The sequence below is a fragment of the Pteropus medius genome, unplaced genomic scaffold (genome assembly GCF_902729225.1).
Source record: "Pteropus medius unplaced genomic scaffold, Ma_sr-lr_union100, whole genome shotgun sequence".
Classification (NCBI taxonomy): domain Eukaryota; kingdom Metazoa; phylum Chordata; class Mammalia; order Chiroptera; family Pteropodidae; genus Pteropus; species Pteropus medius.
Window position 1 is genome coordinate 394,329 of NW_024350259.1, and position 9,694 is coordinate 404,022.

General features: G+C 36.0%; 1 non-coding gene across 1 annotated transcript; it reads left to right on the forward strand.

Moving 5' to 3' along the window:
* Positions 1 to 293: 293 nt before the first annotated feature.
* On the forward strand, positions 294 to 399 carry LOC120583116 (U6 spliceosomal RNA). Its single transcript, XR_005647716.1, has one exon. It is a non-coding gene; the product is annotated as a U6 spliceosomal RNA (small nuclear RNA).
* The last annotated feature ends 9,295 nt before the right edge of the window (positions 400 to 9,694 follow it).

Sequence of the window (9,694 nt, forward strand, 5' to 3'; positions counted from 1 at the left end):
GTAAATGGACTCAAGTCCTTTAATACTTCATTCCTGGGATTAAATTTTTGGCACAAAGCAGTCTTTCAGTATAATTTCAGTTAGCCTTAATAGCTATTTCTATACTTTCTAGCATATTTTAGCCTTAAAGCAGAGCTCGCTAAATTAATACCTATAAAACTCATAGTTCTCGGGAAAATCAGCATTGTAAACAGGAGTGCTGTGAAAATGAATTGTTAATTACATAGTAATATTCTGTTTTGGCTAGAAATCTGAAGATGTCTTGAGAATCTACCATTATAAAATTAGAACGTGTGTTTGCCTCGGTAGCACATATATTAAAATTGGAACAATACAGACAAGATTGCATTGTCCCTGTGCAAGGATGACATGCAAGTTCCTGAAGTGTTCTATATATTTTAAAATATAATGCGGAATAAAAAACAAATACGAATAATAAATTGGTAGTAGCTATGTACCTATCAATAATCAATTTAAATGTAAATGTATTAAATGTTCAATTAAAAGACATAGCATGGGCTGAATGGATAAGAATACGAGACCTATGCATATGCTGTTTACAAGAGATCAGTTGATACAGTCTGAAAGTAAAGAAATAGGAAAAGCTATTTCATGTAAGTGGGAATAAAAAGAAAGCTGGGGTGGCAATACATATGTCAGAGAAAATAGACTTTAATACAAAGTCTATATATAATAAAAGACAAACAAGGGCATGGAATAATGATAAAGAGAACGATACATCAAGATGACATAACCCTAGCAAACATATATGCACCCAACATAGGATCACCTATATACATAAAACAATTGTTGACTGACATAAAATGAAAGATCAACAGTAATATACTCATAGTCAGAGACTTTAACACCCTACTGACACAACAATGGACATATTTTTCAGACAAAAAATCAAAATGGAAATAATAGGCTTATACAATACACTAAACCAGAAGATTTAATAGATATTTTCAGAGCATTTCACTCCAAAGCAGCCAAATATACAATCTTCTCAAGTGCACAGGGAACATTTTCCCAAATAGATCACATGTTAGGACACAAAACAAGTATCAATAAATTTAAGAAGATTGAAATCATTTTGACTGCCTTCTCTAATCACAATGGTATGAAACTAGAAGTCAACTTCCAGAAAATAAACAGAAAACACACGAACTCATGGAGGCTAAAAAAACATGCTACTAAACAGTGATTGGGTTAAGAATGAGATCAAGGAAGAAAACAAAAGGTACCTAGAGATAAATGAAAATGAAAACACAACAACTCAAAGTCTATGGCACATAGTAAAAGCAGTCCTAAGAGATAAATTCGCAGGAACATAGCCTTACCTCAAGAAATAACAAAGAGCCCAAATAAACGATTTAAAGTTATACTTAAGAGAACTAAAAAAATAACAGCAAACAAAGGCCATTGTGATTAGAAGGAAGGAAATAATAAAAATCACAATGGAAATGAACAAAATACATCTAGAAGAACAAATCAAAAGATTCATGAAACCAAGAGCTGGTTCTTTTGAAAAGATAAACCAAATTGACAAAACCTTAACCAGACTCATCAAGGAAAACAGAGTGAGAACTCAAATAAATCAGACATGAAAGTGGAGAAATAACTATGGATTCCATATAAATACAAAGGATCATAAGAAAATAGTAGGAGCAATTATGAACCAACAAATTGGATAATCTGGAAGAAATGGATACATTCCTAAAAACATACAATCTCCCAAGACTGAGTCAAGAAGAAAAAAAATCTGAACAACCAATTACCAAATGAAAGCGCATCAGTACTCAGAAATCTTCCACAAAAAAAGTCCTAGACCAGGTGGCTTCATTGGTGAATTTTACCAAACATTCAAAGAAGCATTAACACTTATTCTCTTCAAACTCATCCAAAAATCTCAAAAAGTGGAAGGCTCCCTAATTCCTTTTATGAGGTTACTATTACATTGATTCCAAAACCAAAGGCATGACCAAAAAATAAAACTATAAGCCAATCTCACTTATGAACATAGACACAAAAATCCTTAACTAAACATTAACAAACGAAAATCAGCAATATTTAAAAATATCATCCACGATAATCAAGTTGGATTTATTCCTGGGATGCAAGGTTGGTACAATGTTTGCAAATCAATTAATGTGATGTACCACATTAACAAGTTGAAAGTTAAAAATCATATGATCATATCAAAAAAAGCAGAAAAAGAATGACAAAATCCAGCATCTATTTCTGATAAAAAACCAAAACAAACAAACAAACAAAACCTCAGCAAAGTGGGAATAGAGGAAACATACCTCAACATAATAACGGCCATCAATGACAAACCTACAGCTAACATCGTACTCAATGGGGAAAGGCTAAAAGTGTTTTCCTTAAGATCAGGAACAAGACAAGGAAGCCCACTTTCACTACTCCTCTTCAACACTGTATTGGAAGTCTTAGCCACAGCAATCAGACAAGAAAGAGAAATAAAAGCTGCAATAAAAGCTATCAGAATTGGAAAGGAAGAAGTAAAACTCTCATTATTTGCTTCTTTCTTGGTACTATCTAGTGAGAACCCTAAAGATTCCACACACACACACACACACACACACACACACACACACACACACACACACACACACAAGACCTGTTAGGACTGATCAAAGAATTGAGTAGTGCAGCAGGCTACAAAATTAATATTCAAAGTCACTGCCATTTTTTTACACCAATGATGAACTTTCAGAAAGAGAAATGAAGAAAACAATTCTATTGATGATTGCATCAAAAACAATAAAACACCTTGAAATCAAATTAACCAAAGAAAATTATGTAATTGAAAAAAAAATTGAAGAAGATAAAATAAATAGAAGCATATACCATGCTCATGGCTAGGAAGAATCAACATCATTAAAATGGCCATACTATCAAGAGCAATCTATAAATTCTATGCAATCACTATCAAAATACCAATGACAGTTTTCTGAGAGCTAGCACAAGTAATCATAAAATTTATATGGAACCATAAAAATTCCTGAATAACCATGGCAATCTTGAGAAAGAAGAACAAAGTTAGAGGTATCACACTATGCTACAAGGCTGTGTTATCAAAACAGCATGGTACTGACATAAAAAACAGACACATTGATCCAAGGAACAGTATAGAGAGCCCGGAAATAAATCCTTGCCTAGAGGCCCACTTAACATATGACAAAAGAGGGAAGAATATACACCAAAGACAGTCTTTTCAAACAGTGGTGTTCAGAAAATTGGTCAGATAACATGCAGAAAATATGAAATGGAACACATTCTTACACCGTATACAAGATGGATTAAAGAATTAAATGTAAGACCCGAAACCATAAAACCTCTTAAAGAAAACATAAGCAGTAAACTCTCTGACATTGCTACTAGTCATTTCTTTTTAGACATATCTCCTTGGGCAAGGGAAACAAAAGGAAAAAAAATAAACAAATGGAACTATGTCAAACTAAAAAGATTTTGCACAGCAAAGGATACCATCAGTGAAGTGAAAAGAAAACCGACTGAATAGGAGAAGATAATCACTTATGATACATCTGATAAAGGGTTAATATCCAAAATATATAAAAACTAATACAACTTAACAAACAAAAAGACAAACTGCCCAATTAAAAAAAAAGGCAGAATTTATGAATATATATTTCTCCAAAAAAGAAATATGGATGGTCAATAGACATAGGAAAGGATATTAAAACTCATTAATCTCCAGAGAAATGCAAATTAAAGCCACATTAAGATATCACCTCACACCTGTCAGAAAGGTTAACATCAATAACTCAAAGAGCAACATGTGTTGGCAAGGAAGTGGAGAAAAAAACCCCTGTTGGAGGGATTGCGAATTGCTACAGCCACTATGGAAAACAGTCTGGAGGTTCCTCAGAAATGTAAACATGGATAGACCTTTTGACCCAGCAATGGCACTTCTCGGTATTTATCCAATGGAGACCAAAACAATAACTAGTAAAACCCTATGCATCCTATGTTCATTGCAGCACACGTTGCCATAGCCAGGATATAGAGGCAACCTAAATGCCCATCAACAGACAATTGGGGGAAAAAAAAATTCTGGTTCATATATAAAATTGAATATTACTCAGCCATTAAAAAGATGGAAATACTAACATTCAAAGTGACATGGATGGATCTAGAGGTTATTATGCTGAGTAGAATATGTCAGACAGAGAAAGATAAATACCACATTATTCACTTGTATGCAAAAACTAACAAACAAAAAGAATAAATTAATCAAAAACAAACTCACAGATAAAGAGGACAATCTGGTGACAGCCAGAGTGGACGGGGTTTGGGGGGCCTGGGAGAAATGGGTGAAAGGTTAAGAAGTGCAAATTAGTAGTTGGTAGATGGTCACCGGGATGGGGAGCAAGGCATAGGGAATGCAGTCAGCAGAAATGTAATGGCAAGTTGTACAGTCAGCGGAGAGAAAGAGGAATCAGGGGATCATTTCATAAACCGTACTGTATGCTTGAAACTATTAACAAAATAAAATAAAAATAATTTCCCCTCAACCCCCAAAAAGAATAGAATGCTACTTGGATGAATCATGAGATTACCATGCTATGTGAAATAAGTCAGAGAGAAAAAGGTGACAACCATATTATTTCATTCCTATGTGGGATATAAAAGTAAAAGCAACAAACAAGACTAACAATAGAGACTCAGAAACAGACAACAGAGGCAAAGGGGTGTGGGAGGAAGATAAGGATAAAAGGTGTCAAATATACGGTGATGGAAGGAGATTTGACTCAGGGTGGAGAACACACAATACAATACACATATGACATATTTCTTAATTGTACACTTGAAACCTGTATGATTTTATTAAACAATGTCACCCCAATGTATTTAATTTAAAAAGAACAATAAGTAAAAGCATACTGTATAACTACATTGTGAGTATTTTCTTTATGGATCTCTGAAAAGAGTCTAGATTTTCTAGAATATCAGTAAAAAAAAAAAAAAAATCCAAAGCGTCCTTAAGACATGACACAATCCAATAGAAAACAAAGAATATGATTTGTATTCACAGAAAAGGACATGTTAACAGTCTTTAAATATAGAGAGATGACCAATATTTAAATTCTTCATAATAAAAATACATAGTACCATATCCTTAACAAACCAATTCTCACTTCTGAGATTGGCAAATACTAAAAGCTTCAGTGTTGACAAGGCTGTCCTGAACGAGTAAGGTATACATAATATTGGTACCATTACGGACGATGAATCGATGTATATAGCAAGTTACCTATCTTAGATTTTAAGTGAGAGTAAAGATTTTATAAACAATAATCACTTCGAATTATCTTTACATGTATTTACCTCTTTTCCACTTACTAACTTTGTTTCCCTATCACTAGGTCTTTGCACCACCTCTTCCTTCGACCGAAAATGTTGTCTCATAGTAATAATTTTTCATGAGAGTTGCAACTTGCTCCCTCAGGTTGCTTAAACCTTATACTGTCTAATATATTCATATGTCCATAAATGCACACACACATACACACACGTATGTATGCCTACACAAACATATATATTTATACATATCTGTACACTCACATATATTCTAACTTATTAATATATAAATACACAAGTGGGAAAATATACAGCATTAAAATATTTTTATAATGCAAATAAAAATACATGTAAAGAAATTTACATAGTATAAATAAAACAAATCCTATACATTGAATAATGTATACATGATTTTGTACATAAAATTTAATGTAAAAAATATATACATGTTTTACTAGTTTGTCATGTTTATCATCTCATTTAGAATATCCCTCCATGAAGCTGGTTATATTTGAATAAATTCACTACTATGGAATTACAGCATTGAGGAATCCGCATACTTGGCTCTCTCTTTCCATCCCCTGGGCTCTCTCCACTTCTAAAACCCTGTGCCTAAAGCCTTCCTCTGATTCCTCAGACAGAGAGTACAGGAGGAGTACATCACCTGGAAGCTATCACACCCTTTGAAAGTACGTAGGTCTGAAGGGGTGCCCAGGTTTGGATCCCTATATGTTGGCAGATATGATGGGGAAGCCTAGCCTGTGGGGTCCTCTTTGGCTTCATATGTCAAACTTAGCTAAGACCATGACCATGTTCCTGCCAGTGATAGTGTTAGCTGCTGCTCTGCTGCTCTGTAGCTTTGGCTTATCACCAACAGGAAGGCCATCTTCTGTGCCCAGTGCTGGGAGCGAGCAGGAGTAATACAGTTGCGGAGATGGTTTGGAAGAAGAATTGGAGTCTGGAAATGTTTAACTTACATGGATAAGGGGGAGGAGGATTGGCAATGCTAGCATCCCCCACCCTTGTCTCCATGGCTTTTTATTAAGTTTCCCTACAATGCTGGCTTTGTTATTTATTAATAGTCACTATCAGATTAGTAAATACAAGCTACAGCCAACTCCCAGATTCAGCCTCAAAGCCACCACCATGTTCTCAGCTATTTCTTCTCAAGAATCTTTTTCTTATCCTCTAAAGTATCCTTTTCTAGTCCCTAGAGCAAGAAGTCTCAGAATCAGTCGGGCACGTGCACCCTCCCTGCAACGTGTCCTTGTGTGCAAGTCCACATCTACTTCTGATGTCTTCGTTGCTCCAAGCACCAGACACTCTGCTAGGAACATTCTGTACTGCAGGCATCTCTTACAACATAATACAGGGTCCCTAAAGCTCTAGACAGCATTTATGGGAAGGGACTAAACTTCAGAGGTCCCCTCAATGAATTCATTTGGGTCTATAGACCATGGAGTCCCTTTGGGGGTGTGTATTATTGAGGGGATCCATAAGAGGTGGTATTTGGGGACTCGAATAGAATTTAGGAGTCTCTTTCTGAGCGTACCCTTGTAAGATAGGGTTTAGGGACCTTTAGGGGATATTTAGTGTTCATATTTAGATAGCATGCAGCATTTAGAATGCTCTCTAATAGGGAGATAGATTTGGGTGGAATTCAACGTTTTCCATCAAGGCAGACTCTTAGAAGGATAGTGTTACTAAAGATCCTGGTGAAAATGTTTAGGAAGTTGCCAAAGTGGCTTTTCTGATCGAGTTTCACAGTGGGGTCCTTCGAGCATTTGGAGACCTCTGGCAATAAGGTTGGACACATCAGGGCTCACAGTTTGTTTGTTTTTTAAAACAGTTTCCATTTTAGGCTGATAAGGGACATGAAGCCCAGTCCACTGAGTTCCTTCTGAGAATCAGGGTACCACCAGGCCTTCACTGGGTACAGCTTTATTCATTATTCAGGAGGCAATGGTGCCTCCCTTTCAAGGAAAGAAGAGGAGAATTGTGTTAGAAAAGCACCGATATTATTGTGCCAAGTTACATGAACTGGTGATTTGTGAGGGAGAAAATAGCATGTAAGGAGAGTAAACCTCCAATTAGAAAGGCCCTTTTTGTACAGCTGTACATATGTCATGAAGAATATGGCCTCTGCTTACTCATGCACCATGTATAAGTATAAACCATGTATAAGTTTCCCTTACAGGTTTCAGGGTTTTAAGCCTTGCATTCAGAGAAAGAGTGCAAACTTCCTGTATATGTGAAGGGTAAAGCCTTCTTGTCCACTATGCCATTAGCTGCAAAGGCTCTGAATTCATTTCCCAGCATTGTGATCTTAGGCAACATTTTTGTAGTACCCATAGATGGATATGAGGATAATGGGAATAACAGCTGCAAATATTAAGGAAACACTTTACAGTGTGTGGGGGGGGGGAGTAACCCTAGAATATGAGTCTTAACAAGATGTTATAATTCCCTGCAATTTAATAGTATTATTACTGTCGTGATAATTATAAAGCATTTACTATGTGTATTTGCTATTCTAAGCACTTTATACATATTTATTTATTCAATCTGTATCACTAATATTACTCTCAATTTATGGACTGAACAGAGGCCCAGAGAGTTTCAGTGTCTGCTCACAGATCACACAGTTAGTAATAGCGGGCAGATATGATAATCACGAGGGTGCAAGACCTCGTTTAGGTCACCCATGAGCTGAGCATGAAAGAACCTGTTTCTTCCTCAAGAAGGAGAACGAACAAGTAAGTTTCAAAGTGACAGAGTAAAGACCTCCTCAACAAAATTTCAGAGTTGTCAGAATCAACTAGAGCAAAACTCTGGCATTGACAACATTTTGTAGCCACCAGAAAGTGTTCATTTAAAGCAAACAAACAAAAGATTGACAATCATGGCAGCCAGCTTCATAGATGTTAACTTGTCCTAATCCCATCCATCTATTTTTTACTCCATGGTAGCCTTGAAAATTAATATTCTGCATTCCTCTTGCAAACCAGCAGCAACTGGTTTGAAAACAAAGCTAGAGCTCTTTCATAACCTCATGCCAAAGATTTGATGTGTCTGAGCAGTTCCTTGAAAGAAGTTCCACTTGCAAGGATGCCTGTATTTGTCCTGAAATGGAGCTCACTCAGTGCAAATAAACCTCTCACTGTGGAGTTGCCAAACACATTTATAGGATCAGAACCAAGGACTGAAGAAGTAATCACAAACAGCCCAAGCTTGATGAGAAACAGCGATCTAATATCCAATCAGCTAAAAAAAAATACAAAACAAAAAAACAAAACAAAAACAAAAACAAAAACAAAACCTCAAAACAAGATAAGCTGAAAGAGATTCATACCAAACCAAGACCTGTAATAATCAAACTATTCAAAGCCCAAAACAAAGGGAGAAACTGAAAAGCAGGAGGAGAGCAACTCACCATCGCATACAAGAAATTCTCAATGAGATTTACATCGATTTCCCATGAGAAACCATGCAGGGCAGAGGGCAGTGTGGTAACTTACTCCACGTCCTAAATGAAAAAAACAAAAAAACAAAAAAACTGTCAACCAAGTATTTTATGTTTGGCAAAACTGTCTTTAGAAAATGAAGCCAAAATTGGGATAAGAGCAGATCAAGAAAACAGAGAATCTATTACTAGTATATCTGCCCTACAAGAAGGCAGAATTCCTAGATGGAGTCCCTCAGACTGAAAGAAGAGAATATTTGACAGCAGTTCAAATCCACAGAGAGAAGGAGCATCAGTAAAAGTAACCCTATATATAAATAGCAAAGACAGTAAATGTGTTCTTTTTCTGAATCATGGTAGAATGAATGATAGCCACCAAAAAGGTCCACATTCTAATCCCCGGAATCTGTGGGTTTTATTTTATATAGCAAAAGAAACTTTGCAGATAAGATTAAATTCAGAGCTTTGAGGTGAGGGAATGATCTAAATTTACCTGGAAGGGTCTGATATGCAAGAGTCAGAGTCAGAGGAGAAGGGTAACAGAAGCAGAGAATGGAGTGACATATTTGAAAATAGAGAAAGGGGCTACTAGCCAAGGAATACAGGCAGCCACTCAAGAGGAAAAGGCAAGGGGATATCTTAAACCAGCAGAGCCTCCAAATGGAGCCACTCCTGCCAATATCTTGTAACATCTTGACTTTAGCCCAGTATGATGGATTTTGGACTTCTGACATCTAGAGCTGTGAGAGAATAATTTATCTTGCTTCAGCTCTTAAATTTCTAGAAATGCATTACAGCAACAATAGTAAATTAATATGGTATCTTCTTCCCCCCTTACCTGAATTGAAAGACAACTGCATATAGAAATAATTGTAAATCTGT